Source organism: Nicotiana tomentosiformis, chromosome 6 (assembly GCF_000390325.3).
Source record: "Nicotiana tomentosiformis chromosome 6, ASM39032v3, whole genome shotgun sequence".
NCBI lineage: Eukaryota > Viridiplantae > Streptophyta > Magnoliopsida > Solanales > Solanaceae > Nicotiana > Nicotiana tomentosiformis.
Window position 1 is genome coordinate 144476992 of NC_090817.1, and position 14460 is coordinate 144491451.

The following is a 14460-nucleotide window of genomic DNA, read 5'->3' on the forward strand; positions in this document are numbered from 1 at the left end:
ATGAAATGAGGGCACGAGGTGCCGGAAAAATATAAAAATTTAATTATAGGAACGAAGTGCCGTGGAAATATGAAAGTGCGCTGAGACCCGTGTTTATGAAAAATATGAAAATGGGCTGAGACCCGTAGTTGTATGATTATAAAATGAAGTGTCACATGGTGACTTTTTAATTGAAAGAATTGTATTCAAAATATTTATTTGGAAGGATTTTTATTCAAAAAGATTTATTTGAAAGAATTACATTCGAAAGGTATTTATTTGAAGAAATTATATTTGAGAGAGATTTATTTAAAGGAAGTATATTTGAAAGATATTCATTCGAAGGAATTATATTTGAAAGAGATATATTCAGAAGAATTATATGTGAAAGATATTTATTTGAAATACTTGATTTAATTGGGTGTACTTATATTTATAAATTGTTGAGAGTTATTAATGGTGTTCTTGTTGCCCTTATTGTTATTTGTTTCCTATCATTTTGTATATCTTATTGCACAAGCTATAAGACTAGTGAGTGTCTTGACTGTACCTCGTCTCTACTCCACTGAGGTTAGTCTTGATACTTACTGGGTACCGACCGTGGTGTACTCATACTACACTTCTGTATATTTTTGTGCAGAACCAGGTGTTGGAGCTATCGGACTCGGACAGAGTTAAAATGTGACTGCAAGTATTCAAGGTAGAGCTGCTTGGTTGTCTTTTCATTTTATTGTATTGTTAATTATTAATCAAACAGTATTGGATATTTGATCCTTGAGATCATTTCATGTATTCAGTTAGAGTTCGTGACTCAATACTACCAGTCGTGGGAGTTTTTCATAATTGTTTCCGTTGTTGGTTTTCGATACGTGTATTAATTTATATTAAAAAAATGGCTTCGAAATGTAATGGAAATCGGCTTACCTAGTCTTAGAGACTAGGTGCTATCACGACGCCTGTGGTGGAACTTTGGATCGTGACAAATATCTACCCCTATCTTGAATTTTCATGGGACCACAAACATATGTATGAATTAGTCCCAGGAATTCAGTAGCTCTTTCTCCACTTCTAGTAAATGGATATTTGATCATTTTTCCTTTGAGGCAAGATTCACAAGTTGGATATGATTCAAAATCATACTTGTCAAGGTACCCTTCCTTGTACGACTTATTAATTCTTTTCTCTCCAATATGACCAAGCCAACAATGCCAAAGGTATATATAATTTACTTGATCATCTCTTTTCCTCTTAAGACTTGAAACATGCATAATCGAATTAGCATTCACATTAGATAAGAAATAAACACCATGTTGGAGATAGCCATTCACATATAAACTATCACCATAATAAATAGAGCAAATAACATTGCTTATAATAATGCGAAAACCACGTTTGCCTAACATAGAAGCAGAAATTATGTTTGAAACAAATTTAGGAACGTAATAACAATCATCCAACATAAGTACTTTGAGGCATTATTAAAGAAATTGATCCTATAGCTACGGTCGCAACTTTTGCACCATTTTCAACTTGTAGATCAATTTTTCCTTTCTTCAACCTTCTACTTATTTGGAACCCCTGCAACATATTGCAGATGTTATAACCACTGCCAGTATCTAATACCCACAATGAAGCATCGGTAGTAGTTAAACAAACTTTGAAAATATTTTTCATTTGAGTCTTATCATGTTTTTGTCATTTAGAGTTGCAAGATACTCCTTGCAGATTCTCTTCCAATGTCCTATCTTCTTACAATGGAAACATTCAGCATCAGATTGGTCAGCTTTGCCTCCTTTGCCTTTGGGTTTGGTCACACCACCCTTAGGCGCAGTAGGCTTCTTCTTGGGTTTATTTTTACCCTGACCCTTCTTCTTAGAAGAGTTTCCAACCAACATGGCAGTTCTTTTCTTCTTCTCAGATGCAAGTTGATTCTCATAATCAATCAGTATGTTAAGCATCTCATAAAGATCACAATCCATTTTACGCATATTAAAATTAATAATATATTATGAAAAGGATTCAGAGTGTGACTGCAAGATCAAATCTTGAGAAAGATCTTTACCCAGTTTGCACCCCAACTTCTCAAGTTCTTCAATAAGATAAATCATATGATCGACTTAGGGTCCAATCGGAGATTTTCTAGTCAATTCAGGTCCAAATAAAGCCCTAGATAGCTGGTATCTAACTGTCCTGCTTTGTGTACCAAACATCTTCTTAAGATGTTCAATGATTGCAGTTGGATCGATATCTTGATGTTTCCTCTGGAGCTCAGAACTCATAGAAGCGAGAACGATGCATTTGGTAGTAAGACATTCTTCCAAGTATTTCTGATAAATCTTGGTGTCATCATCATCATCCTCATCTGGGACTTCTTTGGCAGGCTTATCGATCAGATCAATAAGCTTTCATGCATGAGAACAATTCTCAAATTTATGTACCAATCATCAAAGTTTGGTCCTACCAACTTGTTGGTTTCAAGTATTCCACACAGTTATATAGCAGACATATTGAAAAATCCAAAATATAGAAAAGAAAATATAATAACATTTTACACATATCATAAAGATATGGACTTTTATATAAATGATATTTTCGCTAATTATTTTAAACTATTTACCTTCATTATAGTTTAAGAAATCTTTATTTCTGTTAGTGGAGTAAAAGAATCCTTCAACAATATGTATAAGCTCCTTGGAAGTCAAGTCGTTTCTTACATATATTTTAAATGTAGGTACTTTTATCAATTGTATCCCTATACAATTTCCTTAAATAGCTCTATGTCAAATAATCCCCTGGTAATCAGGTCGATCTTAGTGGCATAGTTGAGTTCAACCATCATGATAGCAAAGAACTTATTAAATTTTATATTCCCCGAGTAGTTCAGGTGTCTAGTGTAAAATTAAATAATTCTTCCAATCCATGAACCTAATACAATAAATATTTTAAACATATTCTCAAACTGTAAGTCTCCTGGTTGTCAGGCCGTTCCTTAAAAACAAGAAATAAATAAAAAAATTTATTTTGATGGATAGCTCTATAATAAAATATCTTATATTTTATTAGTAAGAACTCAAATTTTAGCAAGACGGAATTGTTACTAAAATAACTTTTAATAGCATGATGATCTGATCTTTTATAGAACATGAATTTTGTTCAAGTTGTATACATGCTTTATCCTAAATTAATTTACATCACATGTAATAATAATTCAAAATCATATAAAGAACAAGAACGTGACATAAAAATGAAATTCAACATACTTCTAACATATTTATCTTATATATCACAAAAAATAATTCATGCTAGAACATTATTATTAATTAATATCTCATAAACTAATAACAATTAAAATAATTGTATGATCTAATAACCTATTATAAGATTACACTCGTATCTTATACGAAATTTTAAATTCAAGTTACAAACTATCTCAGTAGTTTAACTTATATGAATACATATTTTATTCAAAATAAAATAATAGCAACCCATATGCATTCAAACAATTTGTCTATTGCACAAGACACAAGGATGAAATAGCGAGATTGGAATGAAATTCTCGTTAAACCCCGACTGCTTTCTTGGAACCAATTGATAGGCACTTAGTTTTCTATAGAACAAGCGGGTAATATGCTTTTAACTGGAATTAACACACTTGAGAAACTAAACACGGAACATGAGCAAATACAGCATTATTACAAAGGTACTACTAAGGTAGAAACTCTACCACCATTAATTTTCAAATAAGAACTAATTAATATTTTGGCCGTTGGAATTGGAACCCACTGACCGTGAAGCCTCCGTCAACAACTATAACCTGTCCAGTGATGTAGGAAGCAGCAAGAAGACAAAGATAAGCCACCAGAGATGAAACTTCTTCAACTTCTCCTGGTCGCTTAAGAGGAGTTCTTGACATTAATCCGTCTAAAAATGTTTTATCCTTGACCAACTGTTAATAAAGCCATCAAATTCATCATTGATTCAAAATCAGGTTATCACGCATTTTATTATTTAACTTTTATACACGACAGTTTTAAAATAAAATCAATATTGTGTACAAAGCACCTCGTGTTCACGTAGGCTCCGGGGAAGGTCGCACCCTAAGGTGGTGTGATGTAGCCATCATACCTACCCTAATACAAAAGTATCAGTGGTTGATTCTACTGCTTAAATCCTTAACCTATAAGGTCACACGGAGACAACTTTACCGTCGCTTCAAAGCTCCACTTCTGCAACGTGTTAAATTGGAGAGATGGTGAAAAAATTGCACGGGTAACGTATAAGTTTAAAACTTTTTACGGAGACAATATACAAGTTTTTACACCATCAGTTCATGATAGCCTTATAATAACATGAAACAGTGTATAGTAATCTTAAAAGTTGGTTCGACTAGTTTTAATTTTAAGCTTATCAAAATATTCTCTTAATTTAACAAAGTAAAAATGAAGTTAATAACCCTGTCACGATTGGCTAAAATACATGGAAAATGTATAAGAAAATTATACTGTGATCGATGTATACAAGTGAAATCCTTAATAAAATGCACGAGAGAATAATACATGTTCCACGAGTGGCGTATTTATGAACCAGGGCGCAACGCCATTAACCAGAATACCATCTTTAGCCCATTCACAAGCCAAATGTCGAGTAAGCTAATTCATTGCTGCTGCAATTAGTTAATAAGAAGAAACAAAGTTATTCTTTAGTGCGACATTGATTTGTTCAGTGTTTTAATGGATAGAAATGAGCGGATATCACCTTCTGTTGGTCCGTAAATGGAAGTACCGGACACGTGCACACTAGAAATAGAGGAATTGAAAACAACAATTCCAGCTCCAGATGCTTTCAAAAGAGGATGAGCAATTTGACAGAGATGGAATGAAGATTCAAAATTTGTAGGAAATATGTGGGCATAATCTTTGGCAATATATTCGACAGCGACCTTGTGAATGTTTGTTCCAACATTATTAACCTACAGTTCGAAGATAAACTTGGTAAATAAGTAAAATATTATTATACTTTTAACCAACAAAAAAAGCAGCCAGTGTACGAAACATTCCGCGTTCACACAGGGTCCGTAGAAGGGCCACATCGCTCATAAGCCTTTTGTTTAAGGGCTTCTCAAAGGAGGTATGATGCACAAGGGCGGATGCATGTTCGTCGGAATATTTTACTAAATATATGTATTAATACATGTGATGACCCAAAATGTCATCTTTAAATTTAATAAGTAATTCTGTATTCTAAGACCTCGAAAAGTACCATTTATCATTCCTTGACTTGCATGCGCAATCCGTATAATTTTCCGAAAAGTTTTTATCTGAAAAATGGATTAAAATGTGAAATAGAGCTTTAAAACTCAACTGAGTTGACTTTGGTTAATATTTTGAACAAATGAACCCGGATCAGTGTTTTGACAATTCCGGTAGGTCCAAATCATGATTTGGGACTTAGGCGTATGCCCGGAATTGAATTCCGAAGTCCCTAACCCGAGATATGGAATTTTGATGAAAAATTAAAAGCTTGAAAGCTTAATGATTTTTAAGAAATTACTGATGTTGTATTTATTGACCCCGGGTACGTATTTTGGTTCCGGAGTCCGGTATAGGTCCACTATCATATATATGACTTGTCTGCCGAATTTGGTGAGAATCAGAGTTGATTTGACGTGATTCGGAAGTCCGGTTGTGAAAATATAAGTTTTAAAGTTTTCTTGAAAACTTCCTTTGATTTGGTGTCCGATTCGTAGTTCTAGGTGTTATTTTGGCAATTTGATCGCACGAACAAGTTCGTATGAGGTTTTTGGACTTGTGTGCACGTTTGGTTTGGAGCCCCGAGGGCTCGGGTGAGTTTCGGATAGGATACAAGATGATTTTGAACTTAGAAAAATCTGGTTTTTTGCAACTACAAGCTTCTGGTATTTTCTTCATCGCGTTCGCGAATGTACTCTCGCGAACGCGAAGAGCAAACTGGGCTGGCTGAATTTCCCTTCTTCGCTAACGCGAAGATTTAGAGGCCTGGGGGAGGGGTCAGTCTCCCTTCTACGCGAGCGCGAGCACTGGCACGCGAACACGAAGGCCAGGGGGAATAATCCTTCACGAACGCGAAGGAGGACTCGTGAACGTGAAAGCCGCGGGCTACTACTCATCGCGAACGCGACAAGCCCTTCGCGAATGCGAAGAAGGCCTGACGCCTGTGACTTAAAACAGAACCAAAATGGGATCTTTCCTATTTTTCACAAACCCTCAATTAGAACTCGGTTTAGGGGCGATTGCAAAGGAGTTTTTCATCATTTCGAACTGGGTAAGTGTTCTTTATCATATAGTAATTGTATTTCATAAATCTAAGTCTATATTCATCATTTATTTCTGTAATGACCCGGCCGGTCATTTTGAGTATTACAACCCCGTTTCCCCATTTACTTCTCAAATTGTAGTTTACAATTGTTGTGTGAGTTGCCGAGGTAATTGGTTCGGGTCCAGTGAGGTTTTGGAAGGAATTGGAACACTTAGTTCCAATGTTTAAAGCTTAAGTTAAAATAGTGACCGGATGTGGACTTCTATGAAAACGACCTTGGATTCGAATTTTGATGATTCCAATAGCTCCGTATGGTAATTTTGGACTTAGGAGCGTGTCCGAAAAATTATTTAGAGGTCCGTCGTGGAATTTGGCTTGAATTGTCGAAAGTTGAATTTTTGGAAAGTTTGACTGGGGATTTGACTTTTTGATATCGGGGTCGGAATTCGATTCCAGAAATTTGAATAGGTCTTTAGTGTGAAATGTGACTTGTGTGCAAAATTTGAGGTCAATCGGACGTGATTTGATAGGTTTCGGCGTCGTTTGTAGTATTTGGAAATTTATTAGGCTTGAATCCATGTGTAGTTCGTATTTTTGAGGTTGTTACGTATGATTTGAGGTCTCGAGTAGGTCCGTGTTATGTTATGAAACTTTTTGGTATGTTCGGACGGGGATCTGAGGGCCTCGGGTGAGTTTCTGATGCTTAACGGATAGATTTTTGAATTTGGAAGACTGCTGGAACTGAAGCCTTCTGGTGTAATCGCACCTGCGGAAAAGTAGTCGCAGGTGCGAGCAGGAGTGCGCTAAAGCGAGGTGCACAGGTGCGGAAGGAGCTTCGCAGTTGCACAATCGCACTTGCGCGAGAAGGAGCGCAGATGCGGGCAGAGGGCTGAGAGGCATTGGTCGCAGGTTCGAGGGAAAATTCCGCACTTGCGTGAGCGCAAATGCGGACGGATAGGCGCAGAAGCGGAAACTGGGTAGGCGAGTGGAGTCCGCAAATGCGACATTTTGCTCGCACAAGCAGATGCGCAAATGCGAAAATCGCTGGGGCAGAACCTTAAATTCGAGGGTTCAACATTTTCACCCATTTTCGGATTTTGGTGCTCGGGTTGGGCAATTTTGGAGAGGAAATTTTTCACACAACTTGGGGTAAGTGTTCTTAACTACCTTGTGATTATATTCCATGAATTAATCTTCATTTTTGGTGTAAGATTATTGAATCTTCAAGAGAAATAGAAGGAAATTTATAAAATGTCACAAAATAAATTTTTCAAGTTTGAATACCGATTTGGAGTTGGATTTGAGTGAAATTAGTATGGTTGAACTTGTAATTGGATGGGTTGTCGTATTTTGTGAGTTTCGTCAGATTTTGAGACGCGGGCCCCACAGGTGATTTTTAGGGCGTAATTTCGGATTTTATAGATAATATTAGTATTTTGATATGGAATTAAGTCCTATAATTTTTGTGGGCTGAATCAAATTATTGTGACTAGATTCGAGCCGTTTGGAAGTTGTTATGCGTAGAATGAAATTTTGGGAGCATTGCTTAGCATGCTCGACATTAGATTTGGCCTGTTCGAGGTAAGTAACTCTTCTAATCTTGGAATAGAGGGTATGAACCCTGAATATATGTTTGTTTTTTTTGTGAATTGTTGGGAGGTGACGCACATGCTAGGTGACGGGCGTGTGGGCATGCACTATAGAAATTGTGACATAATTGTTTATGTGGAATTTTATAGTTAAATAATCTTGGCATTTTCCATGCGATTTTATGTGTTACAGAAATTGAGCTGAAAAGCATATTAAAAATTATGTTGAGGCAATGTGCCAGTATTATTGGGACCCACAGAGGTCATATTGCTGTGAATTATTGTGTTAAATTGAAAATTCATATTTAGTCATATTCATTTCATTTGCATATCATATCTCAGTCTCTGTTGTTATTTATTGATACATCATATCATCATTTTTGGGCTATTTTTCATGACATTATAAGCCCGAGAGACTAGAGAGATTGATGATTGAGTGAGGCCGAGGGCCTGATTTATGAGGATATTTATGGGATCGGGCTGCACGCCGCATCATGTTGCATATTTATGGGATCGGGCTGCCCGTCGCAGCATGTTTGATATCGGTCGAGGGCCTGATTGTGAGGATGAGTGTGGATCGGGGCTGCCCGCCTACAACATACTTTATTACTATAGCACGTGAGTTGTCCGTGCAGCACGTGAGTTGTCTGCGCAGATTATAGCGCTTGGGCTGAAGGAGCCCCTCCGGAGTCTGTACACACCCCCAGTGAGCGCCGGTACCTATTGAGTGCGAGTGTCGAGTGCTGAGTGACTGGGAGGCATGAGTGATTGTGATGTATGCCCGAGTGGCAAGAGTGATTGTGAGGTATGCCCGAGTAGCAAAAGTGATTATGAGGTATGCCCGAGTGGCACGAGTGACTGTGAGGTTTGCTCGAGGGGCTGTAAATGAGTGATGTTCTGCCCGAGGGGCTGTTTATGATTTTTTTTTCACTGAGTTGCATCGCATTGGCATGCACACATGACATACAGGCATAAAGATGTATTTTTCCTCATGCTGTACAACATCAAATTATTAATGATTTCTCACACATTTTGACAGATGGGCATAGTGATGCATTTGTTTTATACGGGTTATCCGGAAGGAAAAATGAAACATTCTATTTATTATTGAAAAGATTTTTGGAGAAATTTATTGTTTTTCAAACTATTCATATTATTGGCAACTTCGGCAAACAATTTGGGTTTTCACTGATGTATTTGAAAGAAAGAACTACTATTTATTTTTTGAAATTATTATTTGGCTGAGTATTTTATCCCTGAGTTACTTCTGGTATTATTTGCTTTATGTTGTTATGGATTGTTGTGGACTACTGGTTTGGTACTCGACCTTGGTGGAAGCTCGTCACTACTTTCAACCTACGGCTAGGTTTGTTACTTACTCCGTACATGGGGTCGGTTGTACTGATACTACACTTCTGCACATTGCGTGCAGATGTTGGCTGTTGTTGTTGCTGTGCTCAATGGTCGCGGGATTTGAAATGTACCTGCGTTCCTGTTGTAGCTGCCTCTTGTTCATGGTAGCCTTAGATTTATATAAGCTCTATTTATGTATTATTCAAACAAACTATGTATTTATTTCATTTCCACTTTGTATACTCTATTCTTAGAAGCTCATGATTTGTACTACCATTTCTTTGGGATTGTATAAGATTAGGAACTTTGTTCACTTAAATTGCTTTAATAATTATTATTGAAATTGGTTAGTTAGAAATTGGCTTACCTAACGGGATGGGTTAGGTGCCATCACGACTAGTTGGATTTTGGGTCATGACAAGGTGGTATCGGAGCTCTAGGTTCATAGGTTCTACAAGTCATGAACAAGTGTCTAGTTGAGTCTTACGGATCGGTATGATGACGTCTATACTTATCTTCGAGAGGCTACAGGGCATTTAGGATATATACTTCCCATCTTTCTTTCCTTATCGTGCGAGATTGATTCAGCTTGAGACATAAACTCTTTGAATTCCTTCCACGTATTCGTATGCGCACATGAGTGCTCAGTATCAGCTGTGCATCGCAGGCTTGTGATTCCATGAACGATGTTGGAGATGTGTATTCTGTGTTCTGGTGATGGGCCAGTCTGGAGGACTTGAGGCCAGATTTAGACCACAACTTTGGTTTGGTAGCTTCAGTTGTGTGAACTTATACATTTGGACTCATATGTCCCATAGTGTCCCTATGAGTGGAATTTATGGCTTGATGAACGGTTGAATAGCTATTTGATGAGCATGATGTGACTACAGAATGTGTCCAGATGCGACTTATAGTCTCGAGCTATAAGTGTGTTGAGGGATCTTTCACGTTGTTAAATTGTGGGACAAATTAAATTCTCATGTCTTGTTAATGAGTTTGGACTCAGAAAGATTAAGTGATTGCATAATAATTATGGTTGCGAAAGGGTATAACAAGATGCCAATTTAATGCTGAGCAGGTGGGTTATCTCCTGTAGAGTAATTATGTAGGTGTGTTCCTTATAATGTTGAGTGGAGAGTTTCTTTTCTACCAGTGGAGGGTATGTATTGAGATTTGAATTTGAATCTTGTTGAGAAAGTTGAATTGACTGTCAAGAGAAATAAACGCATGCTTAGCGGATGATTGAGGTATTTTATGGTTGGTGTTGCATGAGCTTGAGAAACATTTTCGTTGAACTCACTGTAGTATCATGGCAGTAATACGGTATGGGTGTTGTGATTTATTGAATGAAATGATTTATGGCTTTGAGCCAAGTGGGGGAGTCTGCTGCAGACGGCTTAATTTCATGGTTTTATATTAAATTTTAGTTTTGGCCTCAGGCATACTTGTGGGTTAGCTATGACTTGCAGAAGTTGAGATCGAGGATGACTCGAATAATGAAATTCCTGGTAAGGATTATATTGCACGTATGAGTAAATGAAATTCGTGGGATGAGTGAGTTGTTATTGGTGAATGATGTAGTGAATACAGAGTATGAATTTGATATGTGGTGTTAAAGTAGAGTGACTTCTTTGAGTTTTGTGGTGCTAATGGGGCGCGTGTCTTTTGGCCCATTTGGGCGGTGCAATTAGATTTGAGCAAAGTGGGTGACTCCCGAGAAAATTCCAGTGGGTTTGAGAATTATATATAGCAATTGAGAATGTTTCCGGACTTGTGTATGGATAAAATCTGAGATTTACGTTTGATGGTGTCTGGACTTGCGGAAATTCTATATGACTATGGATTCTACATTTTTGTATAAGGAAGGTAAGAAGAAAATTTTTAAATTCACATAAGGTATTCTCAGAGTGAGTGTTATAGTTGTGGTATTTTTGAAGGTGCTTAAGAAGAATACAGTTGCTTATGGGTTGTACGGCATTGTGATTCTATGCTAAGGTTTGTAGGGTAAGTTGTGGTTAAATATCATGGTATTTTAGCAAGAAGAAGTATCAATCTGAAGACAAATTCGGAAGGAACTCGGAGAAAATAGGACAACTGGGTAGTAGGTTGGATCAGTATCGTAATGGATATGATCGGTTCTTTGGTTGCTTATGATGTGGGGGTTTTCTACAGGTGCTTTGTGGCAATACACATGGACTTGGCGACCTACGTGGCATGGTCGAGTTAGAGGAATTTAGTTTTAAGGGATTGATTATGTGCAAATGGATTCCAAAGTATTCTTGATGGTTTCTACCGGTGTGGAGAACATGTTGTGTATAGTGATTTCGTCCTGGAAAGAAGCAAGAGAAAGGTTTCTAATAAAAATGGTATGTAAATTATTGGTGACTCAAAGTTGATAATAAGATTCTTGTGCTTTTCACATGATGGCAAGATAGATGTTATGTGTTGTACGAAAGCTAGATTTTCATGTACAAGGTGGCAGTACAGTCTTGAAGAGAAGGTAACGAATGTTGGACAACATGGACAGTTTCAAATAACAAGATGAATACTATTACTACTTGGTGTTGTATGAGAAAGGGGCGGACTTCATAAGGCGCATTGTATTTTGACTTACGGATGTATAAATTAGTATTGCGGTACTCACATGGTTGATAGACTGCTGATATTCAAATTTTGTCAAGTGGTACGAAAGAACTGTCAAAGTATTTTTCGTGGGATGATCATGTATGAGAGAGGTGTTAGGCATTCGGGCGGTGGAGATGGAATCAAATATGGTGGTTCGCGTGTTCTATGGATTTGGAGATTGGGAGTTCCCAGGAGCAGATTGTTTCATGGTTGTGGACTGTGAAGTTGTGGCCGGAGCTACCCTGATGATGAAATGTGATATGATTCAGTCATTATGGATTTTCGGAGGGATTTTTATCTATTTTTGGGTAACCCGAGTTGATTTGGGGGTCCATAGACAGGCCCAATTAAGATGTGTATTCTACACCGAGCTGGAATGGTTGGCTCCATACTGCTATTATTAAGGGATGTGTCATTCGATTGATGTTGAACTTATTCGTGTTCTCAAATGATCTGTGAGTTACTCCTTTATGCTACGAGGAGTTGTGATTCATTGGTTATGTGCATAGATGGTGCGGTTCTATTTGAGCTTTATAGCGAAATTTGAGTGTGATGAGTATTTGGGTATTGCATGATCGATAGCTTAATAGTTATGTCCTTTCAGGTTTTGTGTAGTATTTTTGTCATTTGCCTCTCCGTCATTATTAATTCGGAGCAGGGTGGCTCGGAGTACATAACATGAACCTCGTGTTAGAATCGGGTGATGGTTCTACGGTGTATGATGAATTTTCAGCGTTTCGTTGTGGAGGTACTTGTTAATCTGGCGGGGCAGTTCTCTCATTTGAGTCATTTTCCATGACTAGATACATTTGAATTTTTGCGTATTGGTGCACGGATGGCACGAGTTGTGGCTCCGAGTTATATTGGTGCGGTATGTCTGTGGAACAGTTATGTTTAGTAATATAAGGTCATTGGACCTAGAATAGGTACTATCAAGTTTAATTTCGGTATATTCGGGAGTATAATATTGAAAGTCAGCTCAAAAAGCGATTATGGTTCTGGTTGGGACAAGAGAGCTCCGTGACTTGTTGATCTGGTAAATGGTCATGAAATTTTGCGTGTTTCTTTTATTATCAACAGTGTACGAAGGTTTTGGGATGAGGTTTGGTTCGATATGGGTTTAATACTAGTATGCGATTGGTTTTGGAGTAGTCACTGCGATCAGGAATGGTGCTACGAGCATGCGAGTTGTGTAATATGTTGGTTGATTATATCCGTGGTAATAGTTATATCTCGATGCAACTTGTTCGTACTTATACGGTGTGTAAATGTAAGATTTGTGTCTTGAAATAAATTTTAAAGGTTGGAAATTAAACTCCAAGGTTTATGGGCTAAGGCTAAATTAATGATTTCAGTTGCATTGTGTAATCAAGCCTTATGTGGGATAGGGTGACGTGGGTTCACCCCCGGGTACGTGTGTGGTAAGATGGAACAGTGATTTGATGGCTTGGAAACAACTCTTGGCATGTTCGAGGACGAACGCATATTGAAGTGGAGGAGAATGTAATGACCCGCCCGGTCGTTTCGAGTATTAGAACCCCATTTCCCCATTTACTTCTCAAATTGTACTTTAAAGTTGTTGTGTGAATTGCCGGGGTAATTGGTTCGGGTCCAGTAAGGTTTTGGAAGGAATTGGAATACTTAGTTCCAAGGTTTAAAGCTTAAGTTAAAATAGTGACTGGATGTGGACTTATGTGTAAACGACTTGGGATTTGAATGTTGATAATTCCAATAGCTCTGTATGATGATTTTGGACTTTGGAGCGTGTATGGAAAAGTATTTGGAGGTCCGTAGTGGAATTTGGCTTGAATTACAGAAAGTTGAATTTTTGAAAAGTTTGACCGAGGGTTTGACTTTTTGATATCGGGGTCGGAATCCGATTTTGGAAATTTGAATAGGTCTCTAGTGTGAAATGTGACTTGTGTGCAAAATTTGAGGTCAATCGGACGTGATTTGATAGGTTTCTGCGTCGTTTGTAGTATTTGGAAATTTGGAAACTTATTAGGCTTGAATCCGTGTGTAGTTTGTATTTTTGAGGTTGTTAGGTATGATTTGAGGCCTCGAGTAGGTCCGTGTTATGTTATGGAACTTGTTGGTATGTTCGGACGGGGACCCGAGGGCCTCGGGTGAGTTTTGGATGGTTAACGGATTGATATTTGAATTTGGAAGACTGTTGGAACTGAAGCCTTCTGGTGTAATCGTACCTGCAAAAAAGTAGTCATAGGTGCGAGCTCGCAAGTGCAAGAAGGGGTGCGCTGAAGCGAGGCATGCAGGTGCGGAAGAGCTTCGCAGTTGCGCAATCGCACCTACGTGAGAAGGAGCGCAGATGCAGGTAGAGGGCTGAGAGGCATTGGTCGCAGGTGCGAGGGAAAAGTCCGCATCTGCGTGAGCGCAGATGCGGACGGATGGGCGCAGAAGCGGAAACTAGGCAAGAGAGTGGAGTCCGCAAATGCAACATTTTGCTCGCACAAGCAGATGCGCAGGTGCGCAAATCTTGTCCGCAGATGCGAAAATCGCTGGGCAGAACCTTAAATTCGAGGGTTCAACATTTTCACCAATTTTTGGATTTTGGAGCTCGGGTTGGGCAATTTTGGAGAGGAAAGTTTCCACACAACTTGGG

At 38.2% G+C, this 14460-nt stretch overlaps 1 pseudogene; it reads right to left on the bottom strand.

Annotated features, from left to right (window-relative positions):
* Positions 1 to 14460, bottom strand: part of LOC104113129 (tropinone reductase homolog At5g06060-like) — a 192607-nt pseudogene that overhangs the window by 148491 nt on the left and 29656 nt on the right.